This window comes from Aethalodelphis obliquidens, unplaced genomic scaffold (genome assembly GCF_003676395.1).
Source record: "Aethalodelphis obliquidens isolate GAN/ISIS:26980383/991018 unplaced genomic scaffold, ASM367639v1 scaffold11, whole genome shotgun sequence".
In the NCBI taxonomy this organism is placed as follows: Eukaryota; Metazoa; Chordata; class Mammalia; order Artiodactyla; family Delphinidae; genus Aethalodelphis; species Aethalodelphis obliquidens.
The window spans coordinates 28,227,362-28,248,012 of NW_020837955.1; the positions used below are offsets into that span (position 1 = coordinate 28,227,362).

Here is a 20,651-nt window from a genome sequence, read left to right on the forward strand (position 1 = left end):
CTATAAAAAGTACATATTTTCAGTATTGGTGGATTAAATTAAACATCTATTTTGGGGAGGAGATGATAGAGCGCTTTTGTTTTTACAATCCTTGAGGAAGTGTGATGGAAATAGACATAGACATCAGGAGTCGGGGACCTGACTAATCTCAGCAATGTCACTTTCTAGCTGTGTCATGCAGGGCCAGTCACTTTCTCTGGGCCTCAGTTTCCTTAGCTGTAAAATGAATAGATTGAATTAGATAATTCCAAAGGTCATTTTCAGCTCCAAGATTTTATGATTCTTTTTAAAACTGAATATCAGCATCCAGTAAAAATATTATGGCAGCCACACATGTAATTTTAAATTTCCTAGTAACCACATTAAAAAAAAAAAGCAGAAAGAAAGAGTCAAAATTAATTTTAGTAATATATTCTATTTAACCCAATAGATCCAAGCAAAATATTATCATTTCAGTATGTAATAAGTTTTAAAAATTATTGAGATATTTTACATTCTATTTTTCTTTCTAAGTCTTCAAAAGCCAGTGCATATTTTACACAGCGTATTTCAGTTCTGACTGTCCATGTTTCAAGTGCTCAATAATCACGTACGGCTGGTGGCTACCGATTTGGACAGCAGCTCTAGATGGTACAATCCCACTATTCCAAACCACATTCCCAGGAGACAGTTGGGCATGAAAATAAAGGTTCTGAGGCCTCCTCTAAACCAGTGGTTCTCAACTTTGGCTGTACCACCCAGGGAGCTTTAGGAAATACTGCTTCCTGTATACCCTTGTTCTAGGTGGAGCCAGGGGCACAGGGATTTTTAAAGCTTCCCAGGTGGTTGCAATGTTCAGTCCAGGTTGAGAACTGCTGCACTAGCCATAATGCCCCTAAATGCAGCTGTGTTGTATTCCATAGACTCCCCACCATCAAGGAAGCCTCTATAACATCCAACCCCACTTGTCTTCACCCCACTTTCTAGGTAATAAGGAGTCTATAGGATCTGTAGATCAGATCCAAAATGTCGACACTCAGTATACCATAAATTAAGGGACTGATAGATTTTGTTTGTTCCATTAAAAATAGGGATGTGATACATAAGAGAGTGTGGACACTGAAGCGTTTTCAGAACAATAACAGCAACAAAAAAGCATGTAAGGTATAAGAGGAGCCTTTGACATATAAAAACTCTTAAGTCTTTTATAATCTCAGAAATTCTGTGCAGTGTATGAGGCAACTTCCAATCAATTGATACTCCTTTTTTAATATAGTTTTAGATTTTTTCTTAGATAAAAGTTTACTTCCTAAAAAAAAAAAGTTTATTTCCTTATAGTCCTGCTTCCTTTTAAAAGAATAGCTTTATTGGCAATTCCCTGGTGGTCCAGTGGTTAGGACTCCACACTTCCATTGCAGAGGGCCCAGGTTCGATCCCTGGTCGGGGAACTAAGATCCCACAAGCTGAGCTACACAGCCAAAAAGATAATAATAATAGCTTTATTGAGGTATAATTTATATACTATAAAATTTCACTGTGAGTACACAATTCAGGGATTTTTAGGATATTTATACAGTGTGCAACCACTACCACAATCCAGTTTTATAACACTTCCTAGAAGTTCTCTCATGCCCATTTGTAGTCAGTCTCATTCCCATTCCCAATCCCATGCCACTGCTGATCTGCTTTCTCTCTATATAGTAGTGCTTTTTCTAGAAATTTCGTATAAATGGAATCATTTAATGTATCGAGCTTCTTTCACTTACTGTAAGATTTTTGAGGTTCCTCTCTATTGTAGTATGTATCAATAATTTGTTTTTATTACTGAGTAATATTCCAGTGAATAAATATGTACCACTTTTTATTTATCCATTTACCAGTTAATGGACATTTGGATTGATTCTAGTTTTTTACTGTGACTGTGCTGTGAAAATTCACACACATGTCTGTGTGGAAACATGTTTTCATGTCTCTTGGGAAATTACCTAGGAGTGGAATTGCTGGGTCATTTGGTAAATATATGCTTTTCAAGAAACTACCACATTGTTTCTGAAAAGATTGTACCATTTTATATTCCCACCAGCAATATATATGAGGATTCCAATTTCTCCATATTCTTGTCAGCACTTGGCATTGTCAGTCTTTTGATGGTAGCCATCTAGCGGATATGTAATGACATCTCATTGTACTTTTAATTTGCATTTCCCTAATGACTATTGATTTCAAGCATCTCTTTATATGCTTACTAGATGTGTATATATCTTTGGGAAATGTCTGTTTAAATCTTTTGCCCATTTTTTTCTTAGGTTGTTTGTCTTCTTATGATTGAGTTTTCACGTATTCTGGATGCAAGTCCTTTATCAGATATGTGGTTTGCAAATATTTTCTCCCAGTGTGTGGCTTGTCTTTTCATTTCCTTAATGATGTCATTTGAAGTGCAAAAGTTTTAAATTTTGATAGTGTTTAATCTATTAATTTTTTAATGGATTGTGCTTTCTGTTTTGTATCTCACAAATTTCTGCCCAACCCAAGGATACAAAGATTTTCTTCTATAAGTTTTAGAATTCTAATTGTTATATTTAGGTCTATGATTATTTCAAATTAATTTTTTTTGTATGGCATGAGGTAAAGTATCTCAGTTATTTCTTTTTGTATATGGATATCCAATTGTTCCAGCACTATTTGTTGAAAAACTTATTTTTTCCCCCATTGAATTCTTTTGGCTCTTTTGTAGAAAATCAGATGAGCATAGTGTAAAGGTTTATTTTTGGACTGTCAGTTCTGTTTCAGTGATCTATATGTCTGTGTTTATGCCAGTACCACAGTGTTCTAATTACTGTAGCTTTACAGTAAGTTTTGAAATCACATAGTGTAAGTTCTCCAACTTTGTTCTTTAAAAAAAAAAAAAAATTCTAGGTTCTTAGCATTTCCATTTAACTTTAAGAATCAGCTTGTCAATTTCTGTGAAAAAGTCTGCTGAGATTTTGATAGGGATTCATTGAATAGAATCAATGTAGATCTATATGGGGGAAATTGCCATCTTAACAATATTAAGTATTCCAATCCATTTATTTGTTTGTTCTTTAATTTCTCTCAGAAATGTTTTAGGTTTTTAGTATATGATTCTTGTACTTCTTTTGAAATTTATTTCTAAGTGTTTTATTATTTATGATACTGTTGTGAATGAAGTTTTTTCTTAATTTTAATTTTTGTTCATTGTTAGTACATGGAAATATACTTGATTTTTGTATATTGATCTTGTATCCTGCAACCTTGCTAAACTCGCTTAATGATTCAAGTAGTTTTCTTTGTAGATTCTTCTGAATTTTCTACATAAAAGATCATGTCAACTGTGAATAAAGACAGTTTTGCTTCTTGCAATATGTGTACCTTTAATTTTATTTATTTATTTGCCTTTTTATGCAGGCTAAAACCTTCACTACTGTGTTGACTAGAAGTAGTAAGAATGGATTTCCTTGTCTTGGTCCAGTGTTTGAGGGAACATATTAATATTTTTACCATTAGATTGATGTTAGCTGAGATGTTTTATAAATGTCCTTTATCAGGTGGAGGAATTTTCCTTTTAATCCTAGTTTGTTTTCAGTCTATATTATAAATGAGTGATGGATTTTGTCAAATGCTATTTCTGTGTCTATTGAGATGATCATGTGGTTTTTGTCCTTTGTTGTATTAATATGATGTATTACATTAATTGATTTTTAGATGTTAAACCAGCCTTGTATTCCTAGCATAAATCCCACTTTGTGATATTATATAATCTTTTGTATATGTTGCTGGATTTGGTTTACTAATATTGTGTTAAGGATTTTTACATTTATATTTATGAGGGATGTTGGTCTACTGTTTTCTTATCATATCTCTGTCTGGATTTGGCATCGTGGTAGTACTGGTCTCTACCAGTGTAAGTTGGGAACTGTTTCTTCCTCTGTTTTCTAAATCTCTTTGTGTAGGTTGTTTATTTCTCCTTTAAATATTTGATAGAATTCATCATGCAATGTAGGACTGGGCTTTTCCTTGTAGAGAGATTTTTTACTAATTTAATTTATTTACATGTCATAGGTCTATTCTAGTTCCATTTCTTTTTTTCTTTTTTTTTCTTTTTTTTTTTTTGTGGTACGCGGGCCTCTCACTGTTGTGGCCTCTCCCATTGCGGAGCACAGGCTCCGGACGCACAGGCTCAGCTGCCATGGCTCACGGGCCCAGCCACTCCGCGGCATATGGGATCCTCCTGGACTGGGGCACGAACCCGTGTCCCCTGCATCAGCAGACGGACTCCCAACCACTGTGCCACCAGGGAAGCCCAGTTCCATTTCTTGATTCAGTTTTTTAAATTTATGTCTTTATAACTATTTGTCCACTTCATCTAAATTCTCTAATTTGTTGGTATAAGTTCTTCATAATATTTCCTTATAATCCTTTCAATTTCTGTCAGGCCTGTGACAGTGTCTCCTCTTTCGTTTTGGAATTTTGTCTTCTTTTTTCTTAATCAGTCTAGCTAAAAGTTTGTCAATTTTTTGGATCTCTTTTAAAAAACAACCTTTGGCTTCTTGGATTTTCTCTATTATTTTACCTGTTTTCTATTTCATTGATTTCTGCTCTGACCTTAATTATTTCCTTTCTTCTACTTTAGGTATCATTTGCTTTTTTCTTTCCAGCTTCCTTAAGTGGCAGCTTAGATTATTGATTTTAGACCCTTCTTCCTTTTTTTTTTTTTTTTTTTTTTTGCGGTACGCGGGCCTCACACTGTTGTGGCCTCTCCCGTTGCGGAGCACAGGCTCCGTACGCACAGGCTCAGCGGCCATGGCTCACGGGCCCAGCCGCTCCGTGGCATGTGGGATCTTCCCGGACCGGGGCACGAACCCGTGTCCCCTGCATCGGCAGGCGGACTCTCAGCCACTGCGCCACCAGGGAAGCCCCCTTCTTCCTTTTTAAGGTAAATATTTAAAGCTCTAAATTTCCTAACACCAGCTTCTTTTAAAAATTTAAGCCCATGGCCATTTTCTATATTATATTCCAGATTAATTTTAGTAGGCTAAACTAAAATTTGAAAATAGGCTTGGGAAGCTATTAATCAGAGCTTATTTTCCCCTAATACTGAGTTAAATGGTCTTAAGGTCCCAGGAGTTTTTCAGGATATATGAAATGCACAAGATGATGGAAATGTTTCTTTCTACGTGCAGTGAAGAGGCCCAAGTGTTCTGCCACCATGCTTTTGCCTTAAAAACGTTAGCCAAATAATAGTGGCCACCTGCTAGTAGTCCATTTCACTGAAGGGAATAATTCAGCAAAGACTGTTTTTTCTCTAACTTAAAAAAATTTCCTCTTCAACTCTTAATTTTGAAACTTTTCAAGCATACAGAAAAGTTGAAAGAAGAGTACAATAATCGCCTATATGCCTCTGCTTAAATTCAGTAGTAACTGTTAAAACTTTCCTTCATTTGCTTTCTCTGTCTCTTTCAGAGATACCTTAATTTCTTTAACCCGTGTATATTACTGAAGACGGCGTCAAGGGTAAACTCCCAAGTTTCTAGCTTAAATAACTAGGTTTTTCAATGGATGACGCTAGTTATTGAGTTGGGGAAGACTAGCGTGGGACATGTCAGTTTTTTATTTCTTTGTTTGTTTAGTGGGAGAATAGTGGTTGTAGAATCAATAATTTACTCTCAGATGTTTTAAATTTGAGTTACTATGAAACATCCCAGTGGGGAACTTAAATAACCAGTTGGATATATCAAATTTGAGTTCAGAGGAGAAACTGAGTTAGATCTATTTTGATATTAGCATATAGATATTTTTAAACCTTTAAAAATAGATGAAAATACTTAGGTAGAGAAGAAAGTGTCAGAAGAGTGTTCTTGACCAAGCTCACAGGAATTATGGCATTTCAGGTTCAAGCAGAGAATGGTTAGAATTGAATTAGGGAAAAAAAAAGCTACTGGTGAGGTAGAAGCAAAGCCAGATCATTTCTACAGAGCAGACTATTTAAAGAAAGAAGATATTTCAACCAAGTTGATTGAAGTTAAGTTGATAAGAAGTTACATAAAATGAAGACATAAAGAAGTGTCCATAGATCGTCTGCATGACACTGTTGACCTTGACTAGAACCTGTAGGTTGAGTGGCAGCAACTAAGATTCAGCAAACCTCTTTATGTTTTTCGGTTTTTTGTTTTGGTTTGGTTTGGTTTTTGTTTTTTGCAGCACCACATGGCTTGCGGGATTTTAGTTCCCTGACCAGGGATCGAACCTGGGCCCCTGGCAGTGGAAGTGCAGACTTCTAACCACTGGACCACCAGGGTATTCTCAGCAAATCCCTTTAAAGCGTGGCTTGGTTACTCACAACCATAATCGTTGAATAATTTATATATGAAGATCATTAAAATAAAATGATTGCTGTATTAAACAAATTCAGTGTTAAGTTCATTTCACTTAAGCAGATATTTATTAACTACCAATTTTAAGTCATTTAAATGGTCGTGATGATGCAGATTGTGTTCTGATAAAATGGACAGTACAGGTTTTGGTCAATGTCATCCTGGCTGTGTTGCTGACAGAGAACTATTTCAGCTAAGAACTTAAGTTTATTCTGAATATTTGGGTGGAGCACTTAAGTGTGATCATGACCACTTACTAGTTTTTTACATCTCTTTTATTTCCAGCCATACAGCTGCCAGTTGGACCAAAGTTGAAAACTAATTGCCTTAAAAAAAAAAAATAAGCCTGTTGGTTCTTTCTTCAGCAATGGAAGGAGGGGGGTAGTAAAAGAAAGGAAACATTTGAGTAATGTGATTGGATTGATTATATAAAGTGATTTATTTTAGAAGCTTTGCCAGGTTTTAAGTTCTTACTCTGACATTTATTAGTTGTTTGAACTTGGACAAGTTACGTATTTAATCTCTCTGCCTCAGTTTTCATATCTGTGATATGGGAATAATAATAGTGTATGCCTCAGGGTTATTGTGAAGAGTAAATTAATATATATGTACACACACACAGCTCTTAGAATAATGCCTGATACATAGTAAGCTCAAAAAATATGTTTACTATTATTTTTAACACAAATTAAGTTGATTTTTAAATAATTTCTGCTCAATTTCAGAGTAAAGGATTATTTAAATTAGGTCAAAATCCCCAAAAGAGATAATTTCTTTGACATGAGACTTTCCTCAATTGTACACCCACAAGCCACATTTGATTACTCAGTCTAATGAGTGACACCATTTAATTATTGATCTACAGGAGTGTAGCAGAATTGTATTTGCCAGCTCTAGAAAATAGATCTAGACGAATATGTAACTAGCTTAAAGTTTATCTCCAATTTGGAATCTCATACAAACTAGTGCCAGTTTTACATATGGAAATAAGGGAAAGGTAATTGATTACCCTCTCCTAAAATTTATGATTCTTAAAACAAATCTTACCATCATTTTCAGTCTCTCATTTGTTTATATTAAATGATGTGAAATAATATAATGACACTTCAATAATTTGGAAATTATGATGCAGAATAGTTCCTGTTCTTTCGTATGTTTTTCCCCCGCTGGATTATGCACTGTATATAAATGCTTTCTGTCCAAGGATTCAGAGTAAACTTGGGTTCTTAGCTGAAACTCAGCACAACCAGGTTTATACTGACCAGAGAATTGCTCCTTCTATTTTATTAGACCATAATTTGCCTTTTCCTCAGGAGGCTAAGTTTTTCCTAAAGAGCGTTCTAATTCTGAAGTGCTACTATTGTATGATTTACAAAATGTTAATGATGTTGTTCTTTTATCGTGCAAGACCTTTAATTTTGCTTGAAAATGGATTCTTTCCCTTGTATTTGATTTACCTACAGTTTCCAAGCACACGGTAAACTAACCTCCCCACTACCAACAACAAATGAACGCAATACTTTTGAAAATCTTCTTTTTAGAAAAACATTATGATATATGCTGTGACTATTTAGGGGAACAAAATGATAGTAATTTACAAATATATTTAAACTAGACAGAAAAGAATAAATAAAGCTTGTGAGATATAGGCACCCCGTTGGCTATTTTTGAGTTATTCATATGGTGCTCAAGTTAAATAAAGATTGAGTAGACCTCGGTTTGCAGTTAGAGTTTTAACCACCATTTTTTTTCCTTGTGACTTCCAAGGGTTATCTTATCATATATTCAGAGGAATAATTTTCTTAGAATTGCTGTTTCTTCATATGGTAGGTGTTTTATTCAGGTAACCTGTCACTTTAATAAATGTCTTTCTTAAGTGTGTCTACCTGAATTATTCTATTTTCACCACAGGGACTAAAATGTTATCCAGTAGAATTTTGTCCAAAGAGAATGGGGTGAAGATGGTGGTGCAATCAATCATTTATCTGCTAGATGTCAGCAAAGGTTTCAAGTAAATGAAGAAATAGCCAGGCTTTGGGAAAAGTGGCTTTATCTTGTCTTTATACTGTACAAATATTCCAACATTTAGATAAATGGGGATATTGCATTTAAAAAATACGTTTAAGGAAGAATTCAGGTGTTTAACTTTTTTATGTTGTATTGCTCCCATCTGTGTTAGATATCATACCTCTGAAACTTTTTAATAAAGTCACACATGACTTTTGTTTCTGAGGGCCCTTCCCAGTGTTTATCTTACTTGTCTCCTATGTAGTAGTTGATTCACTCCCATCTTCTTGAAACTAGCTTCCTTGACACCATACTCCCTTGGTCTCTTCCTGGCTCTTTGATCCGTCTCCTTCAGTAGATTCTTTTTCTGTCCTCCCCTTAATTTCTGTGTTTTCAGGTTATTGTTGTTTTGACTTGTCATCCCTATATTCTGTCTGGTTAATTTTATGTATGCCCACAGCTTCCACTACTGCCTATGTATCAGTGACTTCAAAATCATGTCTCTAGCCCAGACTTTTACATCGCACACTGTACCCTTTCTTCAGTTGTCCATTGCACATGTCCCAGCCCTATGGATATTCAAATACAATGTTCCAACCTGAATTCATTAAACTTACTATCTTTTATCCAAACTCAGTTCCTCTTCCTGCATTCATTATGCTGGTTGATGCATATGTTGGTTATGCTGGTTAAGGTACCATCTACTCAGTTACCCACATGAGAAACCTGAGAGACATTTCAGACTTGTTTCTTTGCCTTAACTCCCACATCTAATTGTCACTGAGTCCCGTGGATTCTGCCTCCATAATATCCTCCCCTCTGTCCTCACACAGTCTTTGAGGACCACGTGATTTCTCTCTTGATCTTTAAGAACAAGCTCAAGATTTCTACCTTCAGGCTAGTCCTCCTCCCATCTGTTTTCTACCTGGAGTCTAGAGGAAACTTCCTAAAAAAATGTAAATCTGATTAGATCAAACTTTTATTTTTGAGACTTTCTGGTACCTATAGGAAGTCAGATGTTTGTCTGCCAATCAAATCGAGCTAAAAGATATCTTTTCCTGTTCAAAGTCTTTGATGTATTGAAATTGGTTGCCAACATTAAAGTAGATAAAATAATTATATAATAATATCTACTTTATCATTATTTAGATTTGTTATCTTGTTTGGTCTGAACATGAGATGGTCAGTAAAACTTTGTGACTTTATTAATATAATTTCTTCCAAAACTAGTAGCAATACTTATTTTATGTCATCATAACATACTCAGTTTTATAACTAATTCAAATATTTCTGGTCTTTCATGGTAAACTATTTAAATAACTTTAGACTTTTTGTATTCTCTTTTAAGACAAATTCTAGGTTAAGGCACTTACAAAAAAAAAAACAAAACAAAAACAAAGAAAAAGTGAAAGAAGTAATAAATGAGATTTCACTCCCAATATTCTTTTCTCCCCTGATCAATATTTTGACATATTGATATTTTAAGAGTACTATATTAATAGTAGCATTTTTCAAGAACTCTGTGATTTAATTACTAATTGGAAATAAAAGCTTTTTTTTTTTTTTGGCTAGCTATCATTTATTTCCCCAGAAATCAAAAATTTTGGCATCAGAGTTTACTTTTAAATTGAATAGTAAGATTGTTCTTGTTGGTTGGGAATTATGAGCATCTTATTTTGTAAAATAACGCCTCAAGTAAAATTGTAGGTATTTCTTAAAAGGGATAATGCAGGAGTTTAAAGCAGTGTTGAGGGACTTCTGTGGTGGTCCAGTGGTTAAGACTCCACGATTACAATGCAGGGGGCGAACTAAGATCCCACATGCCATGCGGCCAAAAAAAAAGGGGAGGGGGGAGTAGTGTTGAGCAGTTTGTATGGGGGAACCTTTAAGGTAGATATTACTTTAGTTTCTGTAATCTTATGTCCTCCAATTTCTACTGTATCTTCAGTCTTACTTTACAAATAAGTATAATGTGATTAGCCAGCCATGAAGTAGCAAAATATATATCAGTCCATGTTTCCTAGAATCCTTACTTTTTAAAAATCTAGTATATTTCTTTTTACTTGTCCTAGATAAATCAGAGATTAGTATTTGCAGTTACATCTGTGACCACCTACTCAACAATCCCTACCAAGAAGAAAGAAAAAGGACATATTAAATCAAATGGAATTGAATGGTTAACCAATGTGATAAATGTGGTATAGTAGAAGGATGCCTGCACATGACTTTTACGTGTGATGAATTTCTTATGAACATGACTGCTGACCCACTGTCATCAGGTTACATGTTTTAATTATTTTTCTAAAAGTGAGACTAAAGGACTAGATTTGTATGCATTTCTCTTCATTTTCTCCCCAGCTCCAGCTTGTGAACAACAGCATGATCTTGTCTTCATTATCATTGGCTCCAGTCCCTGGAATCAAATGTCCACAGCTTGCTCAGGAATGGAGGGATCTTGACCTTTATGAGGAAGTGTAAACTCTATCCGATATAACTATATGCACTTTTTTTCTTAATGGTAGTTTAGAATTAAGCCTACTTCTTTTGTTTCTTTTAACACAACTAACTTGACTTCTTTTTTGGTGTGTATTTTTGGTGTTGGTACCCTGCAAGCAACTGATTTCCATATTTTTGTATGTTGGTTCCTTAGGAACAAACAAAACAAAGAGTTTCTGTGGAAGTTTGGAGTATGCCTTTAATTTAAATTGCCTTGACTGTCTCTCATTCCTGAAAGAAAGCAAACACATTTTTGTGTTGCTTATTGTTTTTCCTAAGAAGGTAGAGGATTCCCATTTGATAAGGTACTTATTTTGTAAATAACAAAATCTAAAATTAAAATTTTGATATTGAGCAAATGTTTTCTTTAAATAAATTTCCCAATTTTTTTTCCGCTAACAGATGGTGGCTCTAGGAGAGATTTTAAGAGGACAGCCCTTGTATCAATGTTTAACTCTTACGGGGTGTATGATACAAATCATCTTTTATCACTTAATTGCTTGGTTTTGAAAGTTTTACTGCTTGTTGTTATCCATGTGAAGTAGTGTGTTTATATTGTTATTGGGGTTTTCAGTTACCATTTCTTATTCCACCTATGCATATAAGTCTGACGTCATAGATATACAGAAATTGTGAATGAAAAAGATTCGTTGGATTAATTATTCCTTCTTAGAGGGGCCAAAGTATGATCACTCCCTATGGCATGCTGTTCAGCATTCTAAGACACTTGACTCAATGAGTCAAACATGAGGATTCCTTCTTTTTCTCCCTTGGGAAACTGCTCTATGGTCCAGAATATCTTACTCTTTTGGAATTTTTCTTAATCTCATAGGCAAGTGCTGAAAAGTCCTAAAAACATGACTAGAGTTCCTTCTGACATTATTGGAAACCTTTCACCCAGCAGATGCTGGAGATTGTGGTGCTGGTAATGATGAGGATAATGATAGTTATAATGATTACAGAGGTGTGCAGGGAAAATTCTCCCTTCCACCTCTGTTGTCCATCTCACTTCCCCATTCCACCCTCCCCTCCAATCACCAACCTAGGTAACTTCTGTTATTAATTCCTTGTGTATCTTTCCAGCTTTTATATATGTATATACGAGCAAATACAACTGTACATTCTTCTCCCTTCCCCCTTTAAATAACAGCACGAAAATGGTGAGCCATACAAAAGACAGCAAAAATGACATATGCTATACCACACCTTGCTTCTTCACTTTCGGTACTTTAACTTTGCTGCCTTATTAGTGTACTTATTGTTTGCAATTTTAGTTTATTCTCTTGGATTTTTGAGATATACAGTTATATCATCTGTAAGTAGTCGTGGAAAATGTTAAATAATAGTACTGTTAGTGGTCACTGTTTCCTTTTTTTGAGAAACAGTTTTATTGAGGTATGCTTGACATGTATACAACATATATTTGACATATATGTGACTATACATCTGATTATATATGACTATATATATAACTACATATATATATATATATGTACACACACACACACACACACACATATATATTCTTTGGTCCTTATTTCTTGCCGTCTTTTTTGAGTAAATCACATAATTTTTAATATTATGTTCTATCTCCCATATTCAATTTTTATTTATACCCCTTTGTGTTTATTTTTTAGTGGTTCCTATAGGAGAGTACAGTGTGTATCTTTATTAGTCTGCTTTCAAACAATGTCGTATTCCTTCATAGACAGTTTAAGACTTTACATAGTAGAATTCCATTTACTTGTCTCTCACCCTTTGAACTCTTGTTATCTTATATTTTACTTCTACATATGCTATCCTCATGACAAATACTTAGAAAAAGTCTTTTATATTTACCCAGATATTTATTATATTGGAACTCTTTTTTGCTTCATACAAATAACAATTTCCATTTGGTGTTATTTCTCTTAAGTCTAAAGAACTCATTTTAACATGTCTAGTTGGGCGATTCTCTCAGGTTTTATCTGATTTAAAAATGTCTTTATTTCACTACCATTTTTGAATGATATTTTCACTGGCTTTTGACTTTTAGTTTGACAGGTTTCCCATCCCTCTCCCTACCTTTCTGCACTTTAAAGGTGTAATTTCATTGTCTTCTATAAAGTTTTCAGCCATTATTTATTCAAGTATTTCTTCTGCCCCCATTTCTTTCTTGTCCTTCTTTGACTTCTGTTACAAATATGTTAGGTCACAATATTATTTCACAGTTCTTGGATGCTTTTTTTTTATCTTTTGTCAGTTTTTTGTATCTTTGTGTTTCAGTTTGGATACTTTACATTGATCTCCTTTTAAGTTTACAGATCCTTTCCTTTGCTGTTTCTGGTCTGCTCTTAAGTCTATTTTCATGATATCATATTTTTAATTACATTTTGATACCGTATTTTTTTGTTTGTTTTTTGGCCGTGCTGCACGGCTTGTAGGATCTTAGTTCCCCAACCAGGGATTGAACCCACGCCCTCTGCAGTGAAAGAGCAGAGTCCTAACCACTGGACTGCCAGGGAATTCCCTGATGCTGTAATTTTGTGTTGTCATTTCCATTTGGTTCCATTTCCATTTCCATTTTTATAGTCTCTCTTTCTTCACTGAAATTCCCCATCTCTTCATGTATATTGCCCATTTTTTCCACTATATCCTTTAGCATTTTTATGATACTTATTTTAAAGTCCCTGAATGATAATCCCAATATATGGATCATCTTTCAGTATGCTTCACTGACCATGGGTCATATTTTCTTTTTCTTTCTTTTTTTTTTTTACATCTTTATTGGGGTATAATTGCTTTACAATGGTGTGTTAGTTTCTGCTTTATAACAAAGTGAATCAGCTATACATATACATATGTTCCCATATCTCTTCCCTCTTGCGTCTGCCTCCCTCCCACCCTCCCTATCCCACCCCTCCAGGCGGTCACAAAGCACTGAGCTGATCTCCCTGTGCTATTCGGCTGCTTCCCACTAGCTATCTACCTTACGTTTGGTAGTGTATATATGTCCATGCCTCTCTCTCGCTGTCACAGCTTACCCTTCCCCCTCCCCATATCCTCAAGTCCATTCTCTAGTAGGACTGTGTCTTTATTCCTGTCTTACCCCTAGGTTCTTCATGACATTTTTTTTTCTTAAATTCCATATATATGTGTTAGCATATGGTATTTATCTTTCTCTTTCTGACTTACTTCACTCTGTGTGACAGACTCTAGGTCTATCCACCTCATTACAAAGAGCTCAATTTCATTTCTTTTTATGGCTGAGTAATATTCCATTGTACATATATGCCACATCTTCTTTATCCATTCATCCGATGATGGACACTTAGGTTGTTTCCATCTCTGGGCTATTGTAAATAGAGCTGCAATGGACATTTTGGTACATGACTCTTTTTGAATTATGGTTTTCTCAGGGTATATGCCCAGTAGTGGGATTGCTGGGTCATGTGGTAGTTCTATTCGTAGTTTTTTAAGGAACCTCCATACTGTTCTCCACAGCGGCTGTATCAATTTACATTCCCACCAACAGTGCAAGAGGGTTCCCTTTTCTCCACATCCTCTCCAGCATTTATTGTTTCTAGATTTTTTGATGATGGCCATTCTGACTGGTGTGAGATGATATCTCACTGTAGTTTTGATTTGTATTTCTCTAATGATTAATGATGTTGAGCATTCTTTCATGTGTTTGTTGGCAGTCTGTATATCTTCTTTGGAGAAATGTCTATTTAGGTCTTCTGCCCATATTTGGATTGGGTTGTTTGTTTTTTTGTTATTGAGCTGCATGAACTGCTTATAAATTTTGGAGATTAATCCTTTGTCAGTTGCTTCATTTGCAAATATTTTCTCCCATTCTGAGGGTGGTGTTTTGGTCTTGTTTTTGGTTTCCTTTGCTGTGCAAAAGCTTTGAAGTTTCATTAGGTGCCATTTGTTTATTTTTGTTTTTATTTCCATTTCTCTAGGAGGTGGGTCAAAAAGGATCTTGCTGTGATTTATGTCATAGAGTGTTCTGCCTATGTTTTCCTCTAAGAGTTTGATAGTTTCTGACCTTACATTTAGGTCTTTAATCTATTTTGAGCTTATTTTTGTGTATGGTGTTAGGGAGTGATCTAATCTCATACTTTTACATGTACCTGTCCAGTTTTCCCAGCACTACTTATTGAAGAGGCTGTCCTTTCTCCACTGTACATTCCTGCCTCCTTTATCAAAGATAAGGTGACCATATGTGCGTGGGTTTATCTCTGGGCTTTCTATCCTGTTCCATTGATCTATCTTTCTGTTTTTGTGCCAGTACCATACTGTCTTGATTACTGTAGCTTTGCAGTATAGTCTGAAGTCAGGGAGCCTGATTCCTCCAGCTCCGTTTTTTGTTCTCAAGATTGCTTTGGCTATTCGGGATCTTTTGTGTTTCCATACAAATTGTGAATTTTTTTGTTCTAGTTCTGTGAAAAATGCCAGTGGTAGTTTGATAGGGATTGCATTGAATCTGTAGATTGCTTTGGGTAGTAGAGTCATTTTCACAACGTTGATTCTTCCAATCCAAGAACATGGTATATCTCTCCATCTATTTGTATCATCTTTAATTTCTTTCATCAGTGTCTTATAATTTTCTGCATACAGGTCTTTTGTCTCCTTAGGTAGGTTTATAGATATTTTATTCTTTTTGTTGCAGTGATAAATGGGAGTGTTTTCTTCATTTCACTTTCAGATTTTTCATCATTAGTGTATAAGAATGCCAGAGATTTCTGTGCATTAATTTTGTATCCTGCTACTTTACCAAATTCATTGATTAGCTCTAGTAGTTTCTGGTAGCATCTTTAGGATTCTCTATGTATAATATCATGTCATCTGCAAACAGTGACAGCTTTACTTCTTCTTTTCTGATTTGGATTCCTTTTATTTCCTTTTCTTCTCTGATTGCTGTGGCTAAAACTTCCAAAACTATGTTGAATAAGAGTGGTGAGAGTGGGCAGCCTTGTCTTGTTCCTGATCTTAGTGGAAATGCTTATAGTTTTTCACCATTGAGGACGATGTTGGCTGTGGGTTTGCCATATATGGCCTTTATTATGTTGAGGAAAGTTCCCTCTATGCCTACTTTCTGGAGGGTTTTTATCATAAATCGGTGTTGAATTTTGTCGAAAGCTTTGTCTACATCTATTGAAATGATCATATGGTTTTTCTCCTTCAATTTGTTAATATGGTATATCACGTTGATTGATTTGCGTATATTGAAGAATCCTTGCATTCCTGGAATAAACCCCACTTGATCATGGTGTATGATCCTTTTAATGTGCTGTTGGATTTTGTTTGCTAGTATTTTATTGAGGATTTTTGCATCTTTGTTCATCAGTGATATTGGCCTGTAGTTTTCTTTCTTTGTGACATCCTTGTCTGGTTTTGGTATCAGGGTGATCGTGGCCTCGTAGAATGAGTTTGGGAGTGTTCCTCCCTCTGCTATATTTTGGAAGAGTTTGAGAAGGATAGGTGTTAGCTCTTCTCTAAATGTTTGATAGAATTCGCCTGTGAAGCCATCTGGTCCTGGGCTTTTCTTTGTTGGAAGATTTTTAATCACAGTTTCAATTTCAGTGCTTGTGATTGGTCTGTTCATATTTTCTATTTCTTCCTGATTCAGTCTTGGCAGGTTGTGCATTTCTAAGAATTTGTCCATTTCTTCCAGATTGTCCATTTTATTGGCATGGAGTTGCTTGTCGTAATCTCTCATGAGCTTTTGTATTTCTGCAGTATCAGTTGTTACTTCTCCTTTTTCATTTCTAATTCTATTGATTTGAGTCTTCTCCCTTTTTTTCTTGATGAGTCTGGCTAATGGTTTATCAATTTTGTTTATCTTCTCAAAGAACCAGCTTTTAGTTTTATTGATCTTTGCTATCGTTTCCTTCATTTCTTTTTCATTTATTTCTGATCTGATTTTTATGATTTCTTTCCTTCTGCTAACTTTGGGATTTTTTGTTCTTCTTTCTCTAATTGCTTTAGTTGCAAGGTTAGGTTGTTTATTCGAGATGTTTCCTCTTTCTCACCGTAGGATTGTATTGCTATAAACTTCCTTCTTAGAACTGCTTTTGCTGCATCCCATAGATTTTGGGTCATAGTGTCTCCATTGTCATTTGTTTCTAGGTATTTTTTTATTTCCTCTTTGATTTCTTCAGTGATCGCTTCGTTATTAAGTATTGTATTGTTTAGCCTCCATGTGTTTGTATTTTTTACAGATCTTTTCCTGTAATTGATATCTAGTCTCATAGCGTTGTGGTTGGAAAAGATACTTGATACAATTTCAATTTAATTAAATTTACCAAGGCTTGATTTGTGACCCAAGATATGATCTATCCTGGAGAATGTTCCATGAGCACTTGAGAAAAATGTATTCTGTTGTTTTTGGATGGAATGTCCTATAAATATCAATTAAGTCCATCTTGTTTAATGTATCATTTAAAGCTTGTGTTTCCTTATTTATTTTCATTTTGGATGATCTGTCCATGGGTGAAAGTGGGGTGTTAAAGTCCCCTACTATGAATGTGTTACTGTCGATTTCCCCTTTTAGGTCATATTTTCTTGATTCTTCATGTGTCTTGTAATTTTTGATTCTATGCTAGATATTTTGTATAAAAGAGAGTCAGGTAAGTAAAATTTTATCCAAACATTCTCCCCCTTACCCCCACCCCAAAACCCTCCCTTTTATTTCAGGCTTCTATGGCTAAGTCAACTTGACCTTTAGTTGGGCTGTGTGGGGGCTTTATTTATTTTATTTTTTTTTAGCTTCAGCTTAATTCAGATGTTTTGAGGCTGAAGTTAGGATTTTCCTTGTGAGCAGGGCTTGAGCTCTGAGCACTGGTGAGTTTCCAAAGACTTCTTTCTGCTTTTCAGCTGGGCCACCGTCTTTTTGATTTGTGGGAGATCCCTCTCTCACTTTTACAGCCCCACTGCTACCTTTATGAGTCTCTGGGGAATTCTCTTGCTAGCCAGTCTTGCTCCCTGGCTTTCAGTAGCTTGGCAGATTCCTCTCTGCCCTGCTGCATAAATCAAGCCTTAGAAGGGCAGTTGCCTTATACTGTTTGAAGATCCGGAATGCCTCAGAGGGTTTCTCTCAGTTCTCCTGTTCTTCTCCCCTACTTCAACTTTTGGTGGCTGGAATTTTAGAATGCCTCAGATAGGTTTCCATCAGTTCCTTTGCCCATTCCCTAGCCTACTGTAGCCAGAGTGCTTAGCATGGACTTTTCTTAGCTCTGCTGCCTTGCACCCCACCTTCAGAGGGCCAGCTGTTTTAGGATTGAGGGAGGTCTTGTGCAACCCAGGGGAGCATCTCTGTCAGAAATTCTCCCATGCCCTGAGCACTCAGTAATGACCCATGGGAAAGCATTACTTGGTAGACCCTATACCTCACTCTGTGGCTCAGGTTCCTTGAAATCCTAACCTGTTATGCCAGCCCTGATGCAACCTTTAATAGTTAGTTAGAAGTGTGACTGGTTTCTTCTTACCCATATCTGTGGAGGCTTCCTCTACTCTGCCAAGAATGAGAACAGCCATGGGTTTCTTCTCTGTTATAAAAGGCTTATGGTTTTTTGGACTGTATTTCAGTTAGGTGTCTTTGAATCATCAGCTCTCTGATAGGTTTCTAAAAATTGTGATTTTTGTAGCTTCTCCAGCTTGTTTTGTTTGTTAAGGTGAAAGCAATGGCTTCTTGTGTTTTTCTGCATTCTTTGGGAAGCAGAAGTCCTGTGTTATTCTTTATGTAACTCTGCTTCTCTCAACAAACTGTGTCCCAGAGTGCTTCTGCCAGCAGCTTGCTTACACCTTCCCACAGCCATTGTTTCAAATGAAGAATATAGATTCTGTGCTTCAGAATGAGTCCCTCATCTTTAGGAAGTGTATTTTAGTTGGTGCTTTTTTAGCTCAGCTGTGGTTGTGTCCTCTTACCATCCTTCAGGCATTTTGTCATCTGGCTCTGCATGATCTCATCTGCTTTGGGACACCTCTCCACATAATTTGGGATCTATGAATAATATCTTTTTTCTAGTTTTGCCAAGAAAGGAGAATTCCGAGTATATTTGTTCTTGTTATTCCCACCTACCCAAACCCAGAGGGGGAGGAGAGGGAAAAGTGATGACTTAGAGGGAACCTGTTAACTTATGCAGCTGTGTTCTTCTTGCAAGTCCCATTTAATCATTCCAACAAAGTGTTTTTCATTTCTTTTATGCAGATATGCAGACTGAGACTCAGAAAGTTTAGACACCCTCTCTTCAGTCACATAGGTAATAAATAGCAAAACTAGGATTTGAATCATAGTTTAACTCATACTGTTAAATAAAGTGCTGATAATGGAGCACATTATCTTTGAAGGTTCTATGTTATACTACTGTCTGAATTCTTTTCGGAGTTTGGGATGACATCTACAAGTATTTTCTCTGGGATCACATATATAAGTATTTGTTCTTCTAGAGAGAGCAAATGGGTGAATGGGAGCCTAAATCCTCAGAAAACGTTGAGGGTCAAAGCAGAGAAAATCAAGGTCAGATATAAATTAAAAGAGTCAAAAGAAAAAAGACCAAAAATGGAAGGCAAAATTGAGTCCCAAGGGCAAGGAGGAACTGGAATGGAATGGCAATCTGGTCTTTATAGTCAGAAGTTTGGGTGATAAATAACTGGGAGCAGAACTGAAGTGGCCATGTTGGGCAAAGTTGTGTGAGGCCATCTTAGAATAAAGAGCTGAGGTGGGCAAACCCAGAGTTTTATATGCTAGAAGAGTAGACTTGCTGGCATTCTCAATAATAATTATTATTATGATTAGAGCAGTTATTATTCTTTAATTCCCAGTATGTGTTAAGCACTGTATTGGTTGTTTTATAAACTTTACCTTGGCTACTACACAGGGGCTCAAAAACTTGCTTATTAATCATAACTAGAAAAGGATGAACCTGAGATTTGAATCCAGGCTCGTTGGTTGCCCAAATTGGAGATCTGTTTAATTTATCATATTGTTTTTTCAAAGGACAAGAAAACAAATTTAAATTTAGGGCAAGTAATAGTAACTTGCCCTAAAACTCAAATAAAAATTAGTGCGTGTATATAATTTAATGTTAAATATATATTCAGAGCAGAAATCAGAAAGAACAGAAAAATGAGTGGCCTCCTCAGCTTTACAGATGGTGAGATGGGGTACACTTTTAGTTCATGGTAGAATCTGGAAGAATCCACTAATGTCCATCTCTGAGTATTGTTGGGGTTACCATGCCTAAAGGTAATTCAGAGGTGGGTCCCTCAGATGATTAAAGGATTAGAAAATTAGATGAAGTAAGGTCCTGGGATCATTTTCCCTGCATGGAGAGTTGTGGAGTTGTTAAGTGTCTTCAAGTCTATGAAGAAGTGTTACACCAAGTGTGGTCAGCAGCTGTGGCTGGGCTCTACTGTATGTGTGACTGCAGAACCATAGATTTAAGTTTAATTTAGGGAAACAATTCCTGACAGTAATCGGTGACTGTTGGTAAACCTCCTTTGTGAAGGTTAAGGAATCTCCTTCCCAAGGTCTTTATCAGGTACATTCAGTGTGCCATGATGTCAGGGAGCAAGGCACACTAGAGGACCTCTCAAGGTCCCTTCTAGCCCTAAGGTCCTATCATTATTGCATATTTATAGAGCGCCAGAATTGGCTGTGTTCTTTTCAGAGAATGGAATTACATTCAGTCCCAGTCCAGGGCTTTCACAGTCAAAATTAGACAGATCAGCCATACCTTGATTGCCAAATCAAGTCAAAGTTTAGTGGGCACATGTCTATGTGAGAGTGTG

General features: G+C 35.9%; 1 protein-coding gene and 1 non-coding gene across 19 annotated transcripts in view; both read left to right on the forward strand.

Annotated features, from left to right (window-relative positions):
- The window catches only part of VTI1A (vesicle transport through interaction with t-SNAREs 1A), a 367,980-nt gene that overhangs the window by 35,363 nt on the left and 311,966 nt on the right, over positions 1 to 20,651 (forward strand). The gene's annotated exons all lie outside the window — the stretch shown is intronic.
- Positions 1,355 to 1,427, forward strand: TRNAG-UCC (transfer RNA glycine (anticodon UCC)). The gene has a single exon. It is a non-coding gene; the product is annotated as a tRNA-Gly (tRNA).